Source organism: Sus scrofa, chromosome 17 (genome assembly GCF_000003025.6).
Source record: "Sus scrofa isolate TJ Tabasco breed Duroc chromosome 17, Sscrofa11.1, whole genome shotgun sequence".
NCBI classification, from domain to species: Eukaryota; Metazoa; Chordata; class Mammalia; order Artiodactyla; family Suidae; genus Sus; species Sus scrofa.
The window spans coordinates 40,969,392-40,990,223 of NC_010459.5; the positions used below are offsets into that span (position 1 = coordinate 40,969,392).

General features: G+C 54.0%; 1 protein-coding gene and 1 long non-coding RNA gene across 2 annotated transcripts in view; one reads left to right on the forward strand and one right to left on the reverse strand.

The window, feature by feature from the left end:
• Positions 4,437-9,013, reverse strand: LOC102161460. The gene is made up of 3 exons (XR_308768.3): positions 8,774-9,013; positions 7,872-8,264; positions 4,437-5,921 (listed from the first exon to the last, which is right to left on the reverse strand). It is a non-coding gene; the product is annotated as an uncharacterized LOC102161460 (long non-coding RNA).
• Positions 9,167-20,832, forward strand: part of VSTM2L (V-set and transmembrane domain containing 2 like) — a 41,290-nt gene continuing 29,624 nt past the window's right edge. The window contains exon 1 of the mRNA XM_003483954.4: positions 9,167-9,522. The gene's annotated coding sequence lies outside the window, so the exon portion shown is untranslated. The remainder of the gene's footprint in view (positions 9,523-20,832) is intronic.

A 20,832-nucleotide genomic window follows, 5' to 3' on the forward strand; every position in this document is an offset into this window, starting at 1 on the left:
GGCCCTAGAGACAGGTCACCCAGTGGCCACCAGCTGTGTCACCTTTAGCACACCTCTGATTCCTCTAAGTTTCAGGTTCCTCATCACTAAACAGGGATGCCAGTGGTGTGACTTCATGAAGTCACTATGGCTTCGAGGAGGACAGTGAACTCTGCACTCAGCTCAGTGCCCAGCAGGGCCAACGCAGGGCATGTTCCTTCCTATCGGGAGTCAGGGAGAGCCAAGCTGGATCCCAGATCTGCACTTCCCAGCTAGAAGACTTCCGTGCCTCTCGGGCCTCAGTTTCCTCACCAGTAAAATGGGCATGCAGTACCTACTTCTCACTGTGGTGAGGATTTAATGAAAAAACAGGGTGAGCACATGGCATGCGAACTGGCACCTACTCTAGGCTCTCAGCCAACCACAGCTGTGGGTCATGATAACACAGAAGGAATAACCCCGCCCAGGTTGTGTGTACCCAGTTCCACTTTGCCCCTGAGAGCTGGGCCCTGCAGAGCAAAGTCATGAGCAAAACCAGCTTGGCCCCTCCCTTGAGGACGCCCCGGCCTGTGGGAAGACTGGCGCAAACAGGTTTGAGAAATCACATTTGTGTGTTTGTTCCATAGTTAGTTCTTGAGCACCAGCATCCTGGCTGGAGAATACATCAGTCACCGCCCTAGTTCTCATGGGGTTCCCCTTGCAGAGAGGATGACAGAGAGTCAAGACGCATACACGTGATGTGGCAGATAATGGGCAGTGTTCAGAAACACAGAGAAAGGTGAGGGGCTCCAGAGTGGCGGGGACTGCAGTTTTAGATTTTAGACAATCGGGGGAATATTTGATTACAGGCTGGACGATCTGAGAAAACCATTCCAGGAAAATAGCAAGTGCAAAGGCCCTGAGGCAGGAGGGTTTCTAGAGTGTCTGAGGCCAGTGTGGCCAGAGCAGGGGAGGTGAGGGGGCAGCCCAATCACGAGGGATCCTGTGAAGTGTGGTGAGCGTCTGAGTGAGAAGATAGGTGCTGTGAAGAAAAGTCCCCAGCAGGGTCCTGGTCGTGGTCCCTGGGGTCCAACTCTGATGCAGAGCACATGGCAGGCACATTTGGAAAACAGCAAGGGAAGCAAACAAAGGCACTCTGGTGGCAGAGGGAGTGACCAGGGGCACAGACAGGAAAACATGGGGGGTGGGTTTCTGCCTTCAAATACCTGAAAGGCACAGGGTCCTCTTGTGACGTGATGTGCTAAGTCTCGCGATAATGACGGAGGCGTCCGTGGTAACTGACACACAGGGCAGAGAGCAAAGGCTTTCCATGTGCCTTCCCCTCTGGTCCTAAAACAGCCCCCTGAGACTGGCTCTTTCATTTCCACTTTACAAGTGAGGTCACTGAGACTCACAAGGCTTTGGTGACTGATCCAAAGCCACTTGTAAGTAAATGGCTGAGCTGGATCTTGAGCCAGACCTGGGGCTGCCTTTTCCAATAGACTGTGCCCTTCAGAGATGAAGGACCCACCTCTGGGGCTACCAGGCTCTCTGTGATGGAGGAGGTTCCAGAAGAGGTGAACCCAGAGCCTAGAGGGGGCAGCAGGCTGGGACAGGCTCTGTCGGCCTTGAGGATGCAGTGGGGACATGATCGCCGTCATTTCCCACGTATAAGAGCTCACAGTCGAGCAGGAGAGAGAGATACTAAATAGCAAGTTACACAACAAATTACTTAATTGAAATTGTGAGGAGTTCCTGTCGTGGCTCAGCTGTAATGAATCCAACTAGTATCCACAAGGACACAGGTTTGATCCCCGGCCTCACTCAGTGGGTTAAGGGTCCGGCGTTGCCATGAGCTGCGGTGTAGGTCGCTTATGCAGCTCGGATCTGCATTGCTAGGCTGTAGGCTGGCAACTGCAGCTCTGATTTGACCCTTACCCTGGGAACGTCCATATGCCACAGATGTGGCCCTAAAAAGACAAAAGAAAAAAAAAAAGAAATTGTAATGTGTTCCATTTTTGCTGCCACTCTAGTGCTGGGGCCCTGCTTCATCTCCAAAGCCCAGGAGGAGGCTGGGCGACTCCCTCCCACAGGCTCCCTCTGCTCAGCAGCAGGAAATCTCAAAAATGCATCGTGACCTAGAGGAGGAAACTCAGAGGGAAATAACTGCTGAGGGTTCGGGCTCATGTGGGCAAGCCCAGCTCTTGCTGCCATCTGGCTGAGCCTCAGCAGAAGCCTGGGGCAGCGGACCTTGGCCCCAGCCACTGTGTGACTTCAGCCCAGTCGCTTCACCTCTCTGAGCCTCAGGGGTCTGTAAGATGGGGTGAACACTGCCTGTCTCCCAGACCTGATGTGGGGATTTAATGAGATCAATCGTAGCGCCTGGCATACCTTAAGCGCTCAATAGATGTCCTCCCCTCCCCCTGTGTGGCATCCATGGAAATATCAGCCCTAGACCTCCCCTTGGAGAGGTCCAGCTCCTCATGGGATGCTAGGGTAGTCACGCATCACACAGGACTGTTGAGCATCAGAAATGCGGCCAGTCGGAATTGAGGTGCCGCACCAGTGTGAAATAGACACTGGGCTCCAACGACTTATCCACAAGAGGAAGGTAAGATATCTCATGAATGTTTTATAGTGAAGTGACACTATTTGGGTGTTACATGAAACAGATCATTAAATTAATTTAGCCTTTTTTTTTTTTTTTTTTGTCCACCCTGTGGCATATGCAGTTCTGGGCCAGGGATCAGATCAGAGCTGTAGTTGTGACCTAAGCCACTGCTGTGGCAACGCCAGATCCTTAACCCACTGTACTGAGCTGGGTATTGAACCTGCACTCCAAGGCTCCCAAGATGCTGCCGATCCCACTGTGCCCCAGTGGGAACTCCCTACCTGTTTCTTTTTATTTTATTGCGGCTACTAGAACATTTAAATTTATACATGCAGCTCACATTTGATTTCTATTGGACAGCGTTGGCCTAGCTAATTACTCACAGCCATGGAATATTTAGACTGGCATTCACCATGCCATTGAAGTCATTTAAGGATTTTTAAAAACACTTCCACAAGCAGAGCCTCGAAATTGGCAGAGACCCTGCTGTCCTGTCGTGTTTAATAAGCACCCGGTTTGTAGGGTGAAGGGCCCTAGGAACCCCGTCTCTCTGATGCAATTAATTGCCTTTGATGGAGATTATCATTAGGCTCCTTGCTGGGACAACACAGATCCGCATCTCATGCATGTTTCCTTGGCCTTGACAGAGCGCAGTTAATGGGCTTGGGTTCAAACTTGAGGACCAAGGCCTAGAAGGGTTCTTTGGCTCTCAGAGAAGCCCCTCCTTTGGGAAGACCCCAGAGTGGGATGTCTTTAGAGGAGCTGCTTGGCTGCAGAGGTGATGATGGATTTTGTCTGTCTGCCTCAGGCAGTGACACATGGAATAAAGGCCCCAGCTGGAGTCAGGAGCCCTGGGTCCCTGGCCTGCCTCTGCCATTTCCTCCCTGTGAGATCCTAGGCTTCTCCTCATCCCTCTCTGGACTTCAGCTCCCCCATTGATATAATGAAGCAATGGTGGTTGATCTTTTCCCTTTTTTTTGGCTGTGCCCAAGGCATAAAGAAGTTCCTAGGCCAGGGATTGAACTTGTGCCTTAGCAGTGACCTGAACCACAGCAATGGCAATGCTGAATCCTTAACCCACTGAGCCACCAGGGGACTCCCAGTGGTGGTCCATTCTTGAGGACGCACCTCTGTTAAAAAACAAAAAAATGGAGATATTTTGGAGTTCCCTCATGGCTCAGAGGGTTAGGGATCTGGTATTTTCACTGCCATGGCTCTAGTTATAGCTGTGGTGCAGGTTCAGTTCCTGGCCTGGGAATTTCCACATGCTGTGGGCACAGCCCCCCCACCCCCCAAAAGGAGATATTTTAAATTCTAAGGTTTTTTTGGTCTTTTTAGGGCCACACCTGCGGCATAAGGCAGCCCAGCCACAGCAATGCCAGATCCAAGCTGCAGCTGCCACCTACGTCACGGCTTGCAGCAACACTGAGTGAAGACAGAGAAGTGAAGACCCACATCCTTACCGACACTATGTCAGGTTCTTAACCCACTGAGCCACAATAGGAACTCCACCTGGGGAATTTTCTAAAAGCCTGATAATGAGGCCTAGCCTCAATGAAACCAGTTGAGTCAGAATCTCTAGGGTGTGGTCAGAGCATTATTTTTTTAAAGCTCCTGAAGTCAACCCAGTGTACATTCAAGGGGTACCCCAGTCCCAAATCAACTCTAAAAGCCTCCAGATGGACATATGGGGGAAAAGGGAACTTGTGAGGCTCAGAGAAGGTGAGTAACTTGCCCAAGATCACACAGCAAGGTGACGGTAGAACCAGGCCCTGAACCCAGGCCTCTTTTCTGAGCCTGGGCCAATTTCTCTCCTGAGACTGCATCTCCTTTTATAAACCAGAGCCCAGGCAGGCAATGCCTACAGTATTTCACTTTAATAATATTGGAAAATGGTACAGTCAGGGCCACCACCATGATGGGGTGGGAGCCGCGGTGGCGATTAGTAGAGCTGTAAGTCTTTTGCTTTATCCAAATCTTGGGCAGTAATTTAGGAAATTTAATTAAAGGGGGAGAAATGAGGACACCTCGAGCTCCTTGCCTCATGTTATAATGAGTGAAATATACCGGGCTGTAAAAGGAAACGCTGTCTGAGACGCAGCTCCGATGGTTTATTGCCAAGTTTTATTCGCTGATGTAAACGTAGTCGCTGGAAACCGGAGCTCTATTAACGCACATATTTTCACCCATCCGGGGCCCCTCCTGCTCCCCCTTTCCCTCTGGGTTTGTTCACCCACCTCCTCGGGTCAGCCCTGGTGTTTCTGGGCATGTGTCTGCCAAGTCTGGCTTTCCCTGCCGGTTTCATAGCCTCCCATGGCAGATAAGAGTTTAATAGAATTCCATGGCTCCTCTGAGCTCAGTAATGCATTCTGGAAATTAGGCGGCTACATACTGAAGCCATTGTTCCCCCTTATAAATGGGCCCCTCCAAGCCAGTGACCGTGGGGGCTCTGATAAGCTCTCATGAAGCCGTGCTCCACATGTTATTGGTGTGTTAAAAGGTGCAACTCGGGGCTCAATTGCTCATTGTTAGGGGCTGATACATTCAAGTAGTTTCTCCATGAATCAGGCAGCTTAGGTATTTCCCCCGGACTGGCATTGATAGATGAGCAGAAGGAAGCCATTTAGACGGCACTATATAGGGCCCTGGCCCACACGGTGAATGATTTCCAATGCCTGGTTTAATTTATTTTTAAATGAAATTTGTTATTGATTCTGGATTAAAAGGACAAATCTTACGGCTGTTACCACTGACAAAGCCATGGTGCTCAAGTGACACCTCGCAAGGAGGAAAGGGAGGGTGGCCTCCCTGAGTCAAGGGGAGGGTGGGGACTCTCCAGGGAGCTTAGGTCAGAGGTGGGGGGCAGTGCCAGCTCCCCTGCCTTGGGCAGTGGCGGGGATGAGGGGGACTTTGAAAAGATCATCTTTCCTGGCTGAAATACTTAAGGTGATGTTTGCCTTCTGAGCTTCATTTGGGTAAAAGAACTCGCAGTGATATTTGCCTCCTGGCATCCATGTGACCACTAGATGCTTGTTTAATTGCCTCCAGGGATGGGAAGCGTCCTACCTCCTGGAGCACTCCCAGAGTGAAAGGAATGACAACAGTCAACCCACCCTAGCGAATTCCTAGAGACGGTTTCCTGGAATAGTTTTCGTTTACCTTGTGCCACCACTAGGCTCTCAGCTTCCACAGTGTCTGCCGTTGGCACTTGGTTCGCAGAGCAGAAAGGAGGCAGAATTACACAGAAGAGGAATGTGGGCTGAGGAGGCATCCTTTCACATCCGGCCTCAGCCCTGCCTCCCTTTGCAACCTTGTATGGTTGCTTTATCTCTCTGCGCTTCAGTGTCCTTATCTGAAAAAGAAGGAAGGTAATAATAGTGGCTGGAAGGGTTGTTGCATGAATTCTATGAGATCATGGACGTAAATGCGATTTGTAAACTGTAAAGTTCAGTTCAGGTGCTGCAGGAAATACGAATGGGGGAGTATGGTATATTGGGAGAGCCCTGAGCTGCAAGACAGAGGTCCTGGATCCAGTTCTGTCATGGTTGACAGTGTGACTGAGGAATTCACTCATCCTCTCTGGGTCATAATTTCCTAAACTGGGTGGATCGAACTAGATGTTCATGGGTATTGTGCCAAGAGTGTCGGCTCTGGATTCAACCCGACTGTGGCTCAGCAATTGTCGTGTGAGACATTGGGGAAGATACTCTCTCTGAGCATCTGTATACCTATCTGTAAATAATAATAATAATAGCCAACACATATATGGCTAGGTATTTACTATATATCACTATTTACTAGGTACTACTATTTACTGTGCGCCAGGCAATGTTCTAATTTTCCATGAAGCAAGTCATTTAATCCTCACAATAATCTTGTGATGAAGGTATTATTATCTTTATTTTTCAGATGAGGAGGCTCAGGCACGAAAGGCAAAGTAAATTATTTAAGGTCACATAGCTAGCAGGTGGCAGGAATCAAAACTAGAGTTCACACTTATAACCACACGCTTCTATCCTATATGGATTTGGTAGTTCTGAGGATTAGGTGGGATAACTAAAGTTCTGATCACAGTGCTGGGTAGATAGTAATGAGGCAACAGGGTCAGGGATCGGGAGAAGGCAGCAGGCATTTCTTCCTGTGGGGGACTCAGACTGGACCTTGGTCAATGGAAGACTCAGCTAGACAGAGGGGAAGGCATGCATGTGGAGAGGGAAGCACTGGGAAAGATATGATGGACATGATGAAGCTAGAGCATGCATGTTCAGGGGGGGGACTTGGGGAGAATGATGCCTGGGGCAGAATGTACTGCAGGAAGTGAGGCTGGGACCTTGAATGCAAGCCAGAGATGTTAGGATTCTCTTAGAAACGGCCATTGGAGGGTTTTGAGCAAAGCCATTACAGCATGAACCTTTCAAATTCATAAAATCCTGGGAGGCCTGTCCTTGAAGGAACCTCAGAGATTAAGGGGTTTTATCCCATCCCAGACTATGAGAAGAAAGGATTCTTGAAGGTCAGCCAGTGGGCTAGTGACAGAGGCAGAAGGCACCCTGACCTTATTCCTCTGCAGCCCCCAAGCAAAGTCTCTTGTTTTCTCTCTTCTAATCTCTCTCTCTCCTTGTTGCCTTGCCTGTGTACCCTTCTCTCCAATCTGAGGTTTAAGAGGAGAAAGCCCTGGGTTTGAGCCCTATTTCTGCCATCACATTCTCCTGGGAAGGCCTCAGGCTGGGATTGAAAGAATCCTGGGTTTCAGTCTTGGCGTTGCTTTGTGATTTGAAGTTTCTGTTTCTCCATCTTTATAATGGGAACAATGGAGCCCATTTCACTGGGTCAAGTGAATTAAAGAATGAGGAAATGCTTTGGTAGAGTCCAAGATGCCTGGCCATCCCAGGATAGCCTAAATACCACTTCTGTGTGAGAAGGAAATGAGAAGAGGGTTAATTATGGGAAAAAAACAAAAACAAAAACAAAAACAAAAAAACCCTACCCTTCTTCCAGAGAACATGGGCCAGAAGGAGCTAGGATGACGACGGGGATTTGTCTGTGGTGTTGAAGGCAGTGGGAAGCCGCTGGTCCTTTGGGAGCTGACAGTTGTGCTCAAACAGTATTTGCAAGTGCGCTACATTTCGGAATGCTGTCCATAGTTTCAAATAAACCACAGGCCGCATCTGGTGTGCTGCCGGCCATAATGTTGGAAAGAGATATGCGAGGACAAGAGTAAAGACGAGGGGTAGGAGGACTCTAACCTCGGGCTCTAACCTCATTCTCAAAGTTGGGGTGCTGCCCACAACGCTGGACCCACCTGTGGTCTGGAGAGAGTGTGGGCGGCCTTCGGCGCTGGCTCCCAAGCGGCGAGGGCGGGGGAGGAAGTCAGATCTGTCCATGGTGCTGAATCCTCGCCTCTAGGAGCCCGCGGAGATGCGGTCGGTGAGGTTGAGAAGATGGGTGTCGGAGTTGGCACTGTCCTCCTCCGTAGTGCTGAAACCTCGGCGGACAGGGCCGGGTCGGGAACGACACCTGGGGCAGCACAAGGGACGAGAGCAGGAGGGACCCTGCCCGGAAGTCAGGGACTTCGCCCCAGACTCGCTGTGGGGTCTCAGAGAAGCTCCTTTTTCTGATTTAATGTGGTTAATTTTCTTTTAAATGAGGTCACAGGTCCACCTTGTGTCTGTACTTAAGATTTGTCCCAACAGACCTGTAAAACATCCAGAGAAGGAAGTGGAGCCTCTTGGAATCCTGCTCTTGGGAATCAAAGTGGCTTCGTTCACCATCACCTCCTGCCCCCTCACCTCCCGCCCAACATCCCACTAGGCCCATCTGTCCGAGGAGGGAGCCCTGCAGTCCAGAAGAGGGCGACCCAGTCCACTGCGCAGGGCCCAGCATCTCTAAGCTGGAAGGAGACCAGCAACTGTCCTGCCTCACCCCACTACACAGACACGAAAGAAAACTGAGTCCCAGAGAGGAGAATAGCAGTAATAAATACTGAGCTCCTCCCAAGAGGTCGGCATTATGCTTAGCGCTTTACATACACGATTTCCTTAATCCTCACCAGGACCCTTGATTCCCATTTCTCAGATGAAGCCCTTGAAGCTCAGGCAGGGGTAGACTCCCGGACACGATCACACAGGGAGCCAAAGGCTGCGGCAGGGCTCTAACCAGGTCTCCTGGGCCTCAGCCCAGATTCCCACCCTATCTCACCCTCACCTCCACCCAGTTCTCAAGAGGCGACCGCCTGACCCCGGCAGCGCCCTGCTGGCAAAGTTGAGGAGACCCTCCTGAGCGCGCTGGGTCTGGCGGCTTGGTCAGTTGGTTTTTCTCTTAGCTCGCTGGAGGGCATTTCTGTTTCCGAAGTCAGTGGTATTATGCTTTGCCGGAACCGGGTCCCTGGTGTGGCTCCCTCCACCCCATCCCGCCCCCACCTGCGTTCCCTGACCGGGGAAGTTGCGGGTACCGCTTTAAAAATCCCAGCCTGGGCAAAACTTTGATGATAAATCAAGCGGCAGATCCCTCCGCCGCCGCCTCCTCTGGGCGGGCGGGAGGGAGTGGGAGGGAGGGGGTGCGGCGGCAACGGCGCCGAGCGGAGTGGCCTTCCGCGGAAGGGAAGAGTCCCGCAGTCGGAGGCGGCCGGCTGGGCGTGCGCTCGCTACCCGCAGCCGAGGCTGGGCCGGAGCCGGGAGAGGACTGGGGCCAGGGCCGTGCCGGGTTCAGCGGGCGAGGGGCAGCGGCCGCAGCCGGGCAGCCAGGCCGCACCGGGCAGGGGACGGCGGGCGCAGGGTCTGCGGTTTCCTGAGCCCTGATGTGAGGCGGCGGCGCCCCCAGCCCGAGCGCGCACCATGGGGGCCCCGCTCGCCGTGGCGCTGGGCGCCCTCCACTACCTGGCACTTTTCCTGCAACTCGGCGGCGCCACGCGGCCCTCCGGCCACGCGCCGTGGGACAACCACGTCTCGGCCACGGTGAGTTGGGTCATTGCCCCCGCGGACTTCCTCACCAAACCCCACCCTGGGCCGCGTCGCTCCAACTTGGCCGTCCCCAGGCTCGAACCCGCGCTGGCCGTGGCGGGAGTTCCGGGGCGCCCCCTGCCGGGTCTGTGGACCAGCCCTGGCCCTCTGGACACCCCTGCGGAGGAGGGGGCACCCCGGGTGCACCCTCGATCCCACTCTCACGGAGGGTTCCCTCCTCCCACCCTCGTGCCAATGCACACACCTCCACGGCCATACAGATAACCACAGCCACCGCCACACGGCCACACTTACTGCTTTCTCACACTCACAACTCCTACTCTCACACATCTCAGACACCTTCTCAGATCCCCCTCCGCACTCATGTGCCCACTACACGCACACAGCAGGCACTCGGGCTGGAGGGCTCACACCCTGCCAGCTGGCACCCAGGCGCACAACTCTTGCCTGCCTGCCTGCCTGCAGACACACTGGCAGATACACTTATGAACACACTTTGCTCTCCCACCCCTCTCTGGCCATCTGCCTTTTCCCTTTGTAGGTTTAACCCCACAGCTATCCTTGCCCCCTCCCTCTCCACTGCTGCCCCTTATACCACTGGGAAAGGTCCTGGGGGACGGAAAACCTGCCTCTCAAGAACTAGCCTGGGCTGCAGCTGCCCCTGTCAGGTGGCTGGCATCTCAGGGACGAAGGCTTGGTGGGAGCCCCTTGAAGACACTGGAATAGTTGGCATTGCTGCTTTCAGACAGAGGCATGGAAGGGGAAGAGGGATGCCAAGGGCTTTTGTCTGCCTCTGGAGGTGGGCAGGAAGCCCCTGCTATCCTTCTGCAGGGTACCCACCCATCCTCATCTCTGACCCTGGAGGACTGAAAGGTGGGAAATCTCAACTCAGCCACCGTGGAAGCCAGAGAGCAAGCCAACATTCCCAGCACTGGTTGCCTGAGTGTCAGAAGCTCCTTCTAGCCCCAGAGGAGCCTAAGTTGGCAGTTGAGTTGGACTGTCTGAAGCTGGCAGCTGTGGGGGCTCTCCCTGCCCCTGTGAGCTAGGCTCCTTCCCGTACAGGCTCCTTCCTGAAAACAGAGACCCTTCTTCCATCCGTGTCTTCCCTGTAAGGGCTTCCAGTCTGGTAGGGGAGGTTGCAGCACCAGTGCTGGGCACTGTGTGCCCAGGGCTGGGGAAGAGGTTTTCACAAAGGGCAGAGAACTGGGTGGTTTATTCTGATGGAAAAGAGTGAGGGCTGGAGGGGGGGGTGGTAGGTAATCAGAGAAGGCTTTGCTGGGGCGTGACGCATGTGCGGAGCTGCTCCAGAGAGTAGGGGGCTTCCAAAGCCCTTCTCAGGGTCTCCACTTTGGGGGAACCATGACGCCTTGCACCCATATTCCTTACCATGATAGATAGTAACTGCTCCGTGTAGCATCTTTGCACCCTTCGTATCCCTTATCTCATTTCTTCCAACCTGGCTGGCGCTGTGGTAAATAGGGGAAGGGTTATTTTGATCCTGAGTTTACAGATAGAGAAACCAAGGCTCAGAGAGGTGAAGGCACTTGCCCAAGGTCACACAGCGAGTGAGTGCTTGAGCCAGGACTGGCCTCAGGGTCTGTCAGGCAAAGACAGTGCTTTTTCCAGGACATTCATCTCCCTGTCACATTCCCTCCCATTCAAGGGAAACTGGGAATTCCTCCTTCCGCTCCCCTCCTGGCTCCGCTCAGTTCCTTGGCACGGCTGGAACTTACACTGGGAGGGTTTTCCAAGGAAGGGCTTTCCTGAGTTTGCGGTCCCGAGAGATACGAGGACTGGGGCTCTGAGGTTTGTGGTCATCCTGTGCCTGGAGAATCGGACCCTGGGGGATTTGGGTGCCACTCTGTCATTCCTGAAGCCCCGAGGTGGCCCCTCCCCCTGCAGGGCAGCAGGGTTTGCCCTTTGTGTGGCAGTCTCTACCTCCCCCCTGGTGCCAGGGGTGCTTGGGGCACAGTTCTGCCCCCTGGCTGTAATGGCCCTGCTGAACCCTGGGGATGTACAGCCAAGGCCCAGGGGAGGGGCTGGATGGGAAGGACGCAGCACTGGCTGCATGGGAGCCTGGTTCCTCTGGCTGACCCACTGTGCAGTTCTGGGCAAGTGAGTCAACCCTCTAAGGCTCCTTCTGTCCCTCAAGGAATGAGGAGACCGGGCTGCTCTGCAGGGGCCAGGCGGCCATCTCCCAACACTGCCAGGTTCAAAGTCACCAAGTAGTAAATGCCGAGGAGCCCCCACTGCTGCCCCTCGGCCGGGCCATGTGCCCGCCACCACAGGAAGGGTTTGGAGCCACTCACTTAATCACAAAAAGAAACTGTTATTAATGATAGTGAGACACGGCGGATAAGTGGGTCATGTCTAATAAGCCGTTTGTGTTCAGGAGGAGAATACCAATTTGATAAAAGCTGTGTGTGCTGAAAAAGCCCAGAAATTGCTGTTTAGCAGATTGGAGCCTGATCGTTTCATTATTCCTGGGCTCCGCGTGTCCTCAGCTGATTCAGGAATGTGGCTGGGTTAGGGAGGTGTCTCCGTGTCTTGGGTGGGGGTGGGAAGCTGAAAGTGGGGACTCCCAGGGAGAGGCTCGCTGACCCCAGCGCTTGGCGGCCACTCGCCTCTCCAGCTCAGTCTGAACCCAGAACAGCCCAGCCCAGCCCAGCTTCTGGGCTTCTGCCTGCCCGCCTGCCCCAGGGCTTGTCACACGAAAAGCCCGTGGTCAGAGGCGTCCACAAGGACACCTGTCTCGCTTCCCATCTCCCTGCTACCGTTACTTGGCGCACTTCGCAGAGGGCTTTTTAAAGGAGTGAATGAGGAGTGAGTGGGTCCTGCCTCTTAGGGAGACAACAGGAAGTGGGCGACTGGGGTAGTGACGATCAGTGTCCGTGCCTGTTAGGTATTCGATTAATGGCAGCTCCTTTGATTTGTCCTTATCAGACAGGGTTAGTTGATTGCCATCAAGCGTGGGAGAAAAGGGAGCTGACGTTTATGAACTGCCTACTGTGTGCTGAATGCCACCAAATGCCTTGCTGTTGTTAACCCACTAAGGACAATGTTATTCATTCAAGGCTGGTGTTGGACATATGAGGAAAGTGAGGTTCAGGGAGGGTCAGTGACGTGCCCAAGGTCACTGAGCTTGTACAGAGAGCGGGGGTGCTGTGCCTACAATGAAGTGTGTCTGGCAGTTCTGGGCCAGGCTTGGCCAGTCATGTGAGGGGATTCCTTCCTCTGCCAGCCCTGGCCAAGCGACTCCCTTCCAGCTGCCCAGAGAACTGGTAAGGCCATGGGTTCCACTAAAAGGAACCAGCAGCTCAGAAAGGTGATGGGGTCTTGCAGAGGCCACATGCAAATTAGAAATAGAAGCTGGATTAGACTCCTTCCCCCGGATCCTTTTCAGATCTTGTCCAGGGCAGGGGTCTGGAAGGTAGGGATCTTTTTGAGAATCTTGGTGGATCTCCTACACTGAAATCACCCAGATCCTGGGGGGCCTTTCCAGACACATTGGCCAAAATGATTATTGATGGTCTCCTGGAATCTGCATTTCCCGCCCCCCCCAATTTTTGGCTGCCCTGCAACGTATGGAGTTCCTGGGCCAGGGATCAGACCTGAGCCACAGTCATGACCTAAGCTACAGCTGTGGCAATGCCGGATTCTCAACCCACTGTGCCAGGCCAGGGATCAAACCCTCCAGCCGGTGCTCCCAAGAGGCCACCAATCCCATTGAACCTCAGTGGGAACTCTTGGAATCCACGTTTTAATAAGCTCCCTGGATGATTATCAAGCAGCCTGGAGTTAGGGAGCCCCTGCTTTAGGTATTCACCCCTCCCTGATGAGACCTGTAGGGATGGGAAGCTGTCTGGTGTCGAAGGCTGCTGGATTGGTCAGGTTTTGCAAGTGGGGAAGAGGTCCAGGCTGGAACAGGTACGTGGACCCTTAGAAGAGCCCCAGGAAGCCTCACACTGCAGCAAACATCCATCCTCCCGCCCCTGCCCTTACATCCACACTCGCACACACACCCCCCTGGCCAGCACCTTCAATTATTAATACACCTCAATGCAGACAAAGATCCCCGCTTGGCCCAGTGCTTTGTCCACTGAGTGATTCACTGTCCTGAGGTTTTTCTCTGTTGCCAGGAGGGAGCAGCAGGGCGCTGGGGGAGGGGGTGGGGGCCGGCGGGCCATTTGGCGAACAGCCTGGGCACTGAAAAATAACTGGCTTTCTCGCGTCCCTTACCGTACTGCTGGGTCCCTCCTCGTCAAGAAGCTGGCTGGGAGATGGGGACAATTGAGTGCTGTCTTCCGAAGGTTATGATGTTAAAAACGTGTTCGCCGTTGTCTCGGGTGTTGGTGATTATTCTATCAATTACGCCCGTAAACACTCCGCCTTGGGCTGAGGCTTCCCCGGCCTCCTGTGGGGAATCGGCCCTCGCAAGCGGTTTTCCCAGAGTCCTTCACACCAATTGCTTTTGACACTTTGCCTATCAGCGGCTCCCTCGGCCTTTTCCCCAAGCAAGGGGAGCCTCGGGCAGCCAGGAGGACGGGGAATTTGGCTCACTGCCACAGTGACAGCATGGGTATTCGGGGAAGTCTCTTGGCGACAAACAAGCGGGCAGGGTCTGGGGAGTGCCAGGAGAGTGGTCCCTTCTGAGCCACCAGGTGCTCAGGCCAAGCCAGCAGGGCCTCTGGGACCATCTCCTTCTACCCATCTCACAGAGGGGAAGACCAAAGCCACAGGTGAGGGACCATGTGCCCAAATTGCCCAGGAGCTTGGCACTAGGCTTTTGGGATTGTCTGACCCAACTTGGTCCAAGGAGAGCGGAACTTATGCAGAAGCAAATGTTTGTTGTCACACCAGGGCCTTAAATGGCATTGTCTCTTTTGATCCTCACAAGAACCCAAAGCGGGAGCTTCCCTTGTCGCTCAGCAGTAACAAACCCGACCAGTATCCATGAGGATGCGGGTTCGATCCCTGACCTTGCTCAGTGGGTTAAGCATTGGGTGTTGCCATGAGCTGTGGTGTAGGTTGCAGACGCAGGTCAGATCTAGCATTGCTGTGGCTGTGGCGTAGGCCGGCAGCTGTAGCTCCAATTAAACCCGTGGCCTGGGAACTTCCATATGGAAGGTGCAGCCCTAAAAAGCAAAAAAAAAAAAAAAAAAAAAAAAAAAAAAGAAAGAAAGAAAAAAAGCAAAAAGCAAAAAAGAAAAGATCCCAAAAGGGAGGGGACTTTCCCTGGTCCCTTGTATTCTTGAGAAAACTGAGACTCCATCAGGTTAAGAGCCTTGCCCAAGGTCATGCACTTAGCAAGCAGTGGCGCCCAGACTGGAGCCGGAATGCGGCTCCAGGGCAAATGATCACGGTGCTCTTATGTCCTAGAGAGGAGGAGGGAGAGGCCTGAGGTCACACGCCTTGGCCCCGTGGTGGAAGGAGCGTGGTGACCTCTGTGTTCCTCGTCCGGCTGTGCAGCAGCAGACGTGGCAACCCCCAGACCAGGACCCTGCCTCAGTGCCTTTCCAGCTTCCTTTGGAGGCTGAGAAAATCAGATGGGACAGGAGAGGAAGTACGAGGTGTGAACAGTGACAGTGGCACCCGCATGAGAGGTAGGTGTCAGAGAGAGGGGGAAGTTATATGAAGCCAGCCCACCTCCTGGTGCTTAGCCATGACCTTGGACTTTAGGGACTAAACCAGCTGTTGAAGGGGCTGTCTCCCAGCCCCAAACGGAGTTCGGGCCAGCTGGGCTCACAGGGGGCCAGTGTCCCAGCACTCTCCCCACCCCCATTGGAATGACCAGGGATCCAGGGTGGGGGCAGGTCAGATTCCCTCGTGTTCTGGTACCCAGCACAGTGCCAGCCCAGGGAGGTGTCAGGAATGACTGAATGGGTGGCCAGGAGGATGAGGCAAAGGTCTAAAGTCTGAATTCTTAAACTTTTGTTCATTCCAAGTCAATGTAGTTTTAAACATTCACATAATTTTATTTTCATAAGAATTCCATGTTTTGGAGTTCCCGTCGTGGCTCAGTGGTTAATGAATCCGACTAGGAACCATTAGGTTGTGGGTTCGATCCCTGGCCTCACTCAGCGGGTTAAGGATCTGGGGTTGCCTTGAGCTGTGCTGTAGGTAGCAGATGCGGCTCAGATCCCACACTGCTGTGGCTCTGGCGTAGGCCGGCGGCTGCAGCTCCGATTAGACCCCTAACCTGGGAACCTCCATACGCAGCGGGAGCAGCCCTGGAAAAGACAAAAAGACAAAAAAAAAAAAAAAAATTCCATGTTTTTGGTAGAAAAATCACGAAACTAGAGCCTTCCTCATCTTTACCAACCATAACAAGGACCTCCTGGGGTGGGTAAGTCTGATTTTACCTTGCCGTGCATGGACCTGGGCCCACCCCCCCTTGGGGTGCCCGTGAGATGCTGTGCCCCTGAGGTAATGGGGCCCCCGGTGTGTCCTCTTCTCCCGATGAGACCCTTCCAACAGTAAAGGGGCAGTGGTCTCACTGGGGCACGAAATCAACCCTGTAGCAGTTGGTAACCCTGGGAGCCCTCTGGTACCTGCTGCTGTGGAGAGAGGAGGTGGGGTGGGGGGGGTAGGGGCTGCTGCTCCTTTAGGTCCCCCAGCCCACTGCTGTGTCCTCCCCCTCCCCCAATTCCTGAAGCCAGCAGCAGAATCTGCTCCTCCATCCCCAATAGAAAACTTTTTTCAGGAGTTTCCATTGTGGCTCAGTTGGTTAAGAACTTGACTAGTATCCATGAGGATGTGGGTTCGATCCCTGGCCTCACTCAGTGGGTTAAAGATCGGCATTGTCACAAGCTGCAGCATGGGTTGCAGATGTGGCTCAGATCTGGTGTTGCTGTGGTTGTGGTGTAGGTCGGCAGATGCAGCTCTGATTCACCCCCTAGCCTGGGAACTTACGTATGCTGAGGATGCGGCCCTAAAAAGACAAAACAAACAAACAAACAAACAAAAACAACAAAACAAATGCTTCTTCAGGAAACCCCAGGGGAGTTCCCTCTGTGGTGCAATGGGATCGATGGTGTCTCTGGAGTGCAGGTTCAATCCCTGGCCCAGCACAGTGGGTTAAGGATCCAGCATTGACACGGCTGAGGCACATGTCGCAGCATCGGCTTGGATCTGATTCCTGGCCCAGGAATTCATATGCCTCTGGTCAGCCAAAAGAGAAAAAAAGAAAGAAAGAAAGAAACAAACAAACAAACCCAGGGCCCTCAGCAAGATTGGGTCGTACCTGAGAGATCATTTTAGGCAGAACCTAGGCAAACCTCTTACATTTTAATAGTTATGCATTTATTTTAATGTGGATTGGAAAAATATAAGCAGCACATCAAAACCGTGATTTCACAGATATGATTGCTTAGGATGAGGCTAACGGGGATATTAAAACACAGTGGGTTATTTTACAGAAACACATTATGGACATAATAGTGCGGGAGGCACACAGGTGTGCCTGTGTGTGGGGATGACTGGCCTTGGGGGCTGCTGGCCTCCTACAGGCCACCCCCTCCCATCTCAGACTGCCTACCTCCCTCCTGGGAGCCGCGGGCCTAACAGGGGCTGCTGCTCGTATTGGAAGCTTGATCATTCATTCATCCCTTCATTCCTTCAACACCTCTCTATTGAGAACAGGCTGTGTACCGGGCTCTTTTAGCCCCTGGGGACATGTCCATGAAAAAGACAGATAAGGTTCTTGTTCAGGCAACTAAGCTTATAAAATACCTATAAGTATAGATTGTGATAAGAGTTAAGAAGCAGAGACCATGTTCCGCCTAGAGAAGGGCACCCATTCCTGGAGCAGCGAAGGTATTGGAGAGTGAGCTCCTCATCACAAGAGGTATGCAAGCAGGACCTGGCCGCGTCTGAGCTGGGGATGTGACAGAGGGGGTTCCTGCCTTCTTTCCCAAAGGAGCAAAGACTGGTAAAGTGGGCAGAGAAGCCAGAACACAGTGGGTGGTTCGTAAGGATGTTTCACACAGCGGTTTAGTGGTGGTGCTGGGACAAGGGCCGAGATGGGAGGAGCCTGGCCCCACACAGGGGATGTGCCAGGGGTGGGGCCTTCCCTGCTGCCTGCGTTGAGGGGTGGGGATAGTGATCCCTTTGTCTTTCAGTGCCAGAGTTGGGGTGGGGAAACGACCCTGGGCTTTTATCTCCCCACCCCCTGCTTCCGCCTTCTGTGTGGTTTGGCAGATCCCTGTCCCTCTCTGGGCCTCAGTTTCCCCACCTGAACCATGCTGAGTTCTCCTAAGCTCTAAGCATCTAGAATTGCTCCATCCATATCCTCCCACATGCTGTCCTTTGTCCCCCAAGTAACAGGCAAACATGGAGCTGGGGGTGGCACTTAACTCTCACTGGCCTTTCAGGCTCAGATCCAAAACACCAGCCAGCGCTCGTCGGGGATTTTCTCTGTGGCTGCCACTTCCCCCACCTCCTCTCATCTGATCCTTGCCCCCTAAGCCCCGTGAGGACGGTGCTCTCATTTTACAGACAAGGATACTGAGGCTTGAGGGGTGATGTGACTTACGTGAGGACACACAGATGTTGGATGGCAGAGCCAAGCCTGAGCCCAGCTCGTGGAACTGCAGAAATGGGGTTCTTAACCCAGTCACCCATCGCCTCCTGGCTGCCAGGCAATCTGGGAGTGTGGGCAGGTGTCTTGTCCCACAGTGGTGTCCTGGCTTCATTGGATCCTCTCAAGGTCCATGATGCAAAATGCAGAGAAGGCCCGAGTCTGGAGGAAGGAGCCTGGGGCTGAAAGTCTAGGCTCCTGGACCCAAGTCCAGGATAGTCAGTGGAGAGCAGAGAGACCTGGGGGCACGCAGGGGATCCCGGGCACACCTGTCTGGGTGCTCCTCGAGGGGCTGCTGTTTTGGTCTAAGCCTGAGTCTGGAAGGAGCATTTGGGGTTTGATCACGTGTGGTTGGAGCTGCCATGGGGAGGGGGTGAAGGGGCCTGGTGGTCCTTTAGTAGACTGGCCTGAGGGGCCAGGCTGGACCCTCTGCCTTTGCTTCAGTACCAGCTCCCCCGCCCCTCCAGCTGCCCCACCCGCTCTGTGCTGGTGCCCTTGGGATGTGAGGTATAGAGGCTCTGGGAGCATCTGGAAGGTTTGAGCTGGAGCTGGGAGGGGGGGCCTCCCTCAGAGCCATCAACTGGGGGGCTGGCAGTGCCCATCTGTGGCAATACTCCGCCTGCCTTCTCCCTCTGAGTTTCTCTCGTCGGGTTTGTCTCTCTTGTTCGATCTCTATCTCTGTCTTTCCATCTCTCTCCATCTTTCTTTGTCTCTTTTCCCCTGTCCGCTATATCCCACTCCCTCCCTCTGCTCATCTCTCCCACCTCGGTCCTCCCTTTCCCTCTGTCTCCCTGCGCGCGCGCACACACACACACACACACACACACACACCTCTTCAGATGACATCTCAGGATTACACATACACGGATTCTGTGAATCATGACACCCACACAGAGCAGGTGCCCAAGAAATGTCAGTTGAATGAGTGAAGCGAATAAACGAATGAATGACCACGTGGGGAAGCTAAAAAGGACACTGGACCTTGTCTAGACTAGCAGTTCCTGATGTTTTGGGAGGTCACGATCCTCTTGAGGATTTGGCGCAAACTGGATTATTGCCTCAGAAAAATTCCACCTGATTTTGTCCGGTTTCAGAGGGTTTGTTGAGGCTGCTGAAGCCCAGCTGTGGCCCTCGGGGGGAGCAGACCTCATTTCACCAGGGGTGGGTAACCTAGGTCCAGAGAGGAGCCAGGGCTGGCCTTGGGACACAGGGCCTGGAGTCCTGCCCTCCCCCAGAAGGATACCCGGCGGAGCGGGCTGAAGCTGGGGGAGCTTGGTCTCCATCCGCAGGCAGGGGCAGCCTTGGAAGGTGCCTGAGTCGGGGAGGCACGGGGAGTGGCTGATGTTTGGGTGGCAACGGCCCTGGGAGTTGAAGGGGCTGAGTTTCTGGGCTTATAGGATGCTGGGGCTGGAGCGACCAGGGGATGATGGAGACGTGGGCGCTTAGGGAGATGGGAGCTGGTGTCTGTGCTTACATGCATGCATGTGTGCGTGCGTGTGTGTGTGTGTGTGTGTGTGTGCGCGCGCAAGTACACAGGCTTCCCTGGCTTCCTTTCTCGTGCTTGAACACACCAGCTCCTTCCTCCTCAGAACCTTTCCCTGAGCGATTTCCCCCTTGGCAGCCTCACTTCCTGCCTCTCTGCCTTCGGGTTCCCTCTGCTGCATGAACCTCTTCAGAGAGGCCTGGGACCTCCAGTCAGAGCTTCGTCATGAGTGCCCAGCGGGCACCCCAACCACCCATCAATGTGCCCATCTGGCCTAGGAGGAGACTGGGGCTTAGAGAGGGCCTGGGCCCCCACTCCTAGTTCAAAGCGAGGGAGCAGTGCCCAAACTTTATTTCCTCCAGCCTGTCATGTTAAGGGTGTCTCTTGGGATCAGGGAGGGCCTGGACTGAACCCCTCCCCTCCTTCTCCAGAAACCTCAGGCTGGGTTCCTGGCTGAGAGCGAGGAGGACCAGAGAGAGCAGACGGCAGGGTGTCGGTTTTGCTTTGTGAGGTTTTAAAAAAATCATTTCCGACCTCAGAGGCGGCAGCAATTACGGCTGGCTCGCTGGGGAGCTGTTTGCCGCCTGTCATCGGCCCCAGGAAAGGGTCCCTAATGGAGGCCCGGCGGCCGGAGCACATGGTAGTGGAAATAGTGCTCAAAACAAAGCCACACTAATGGTCTCAGGCAGGCAGGGAGGGGGAGGGGGAGGGGGAGGGCAGGCCAGCAGACAGCTGATGGGAGGGACTCTGGGGCGGGAGCCCTGAGTCTCCGCAGCGGGTCTCATGTCCCCCCTGGAGGCCCCAGCAGTGGTCCAGCCAGGTGCTAGGGGCCCAAACCCCACCCCAGCTCTGCTGCTTTCTGTTAAATCCCCTCGGGGCCCGGGGGAACAGTAAGTGCAAAGGCCCCGGGGTAGGGCAGAACCCCTTCAGCTAGGGATCATTTGGTTCTAGAATAGTCCTCGTGTTTGAAATTGTCAGGCCAAGGCTAGTGTTCTAGATGAGGGCAAGGGGGGCAGGAGCTGGAGCAAGACCTCCCTGAGAGGTAGCAGGAGTGGCGCCCTGACCACTGTCATGATAACGGCCCACGGAGCCCACCTTGGGCCAGACGTTTACAGATCTGTACACTGGGGCCGAATCCCCACAATACCTATTTTACAGATGAGGGAACGGGCTCAGAGACTTGCCCACTTCAAGGAAGCGCAGCTGGGTTTCAAATCCAGGTCAGCCTGACTCTAGAGTCCAC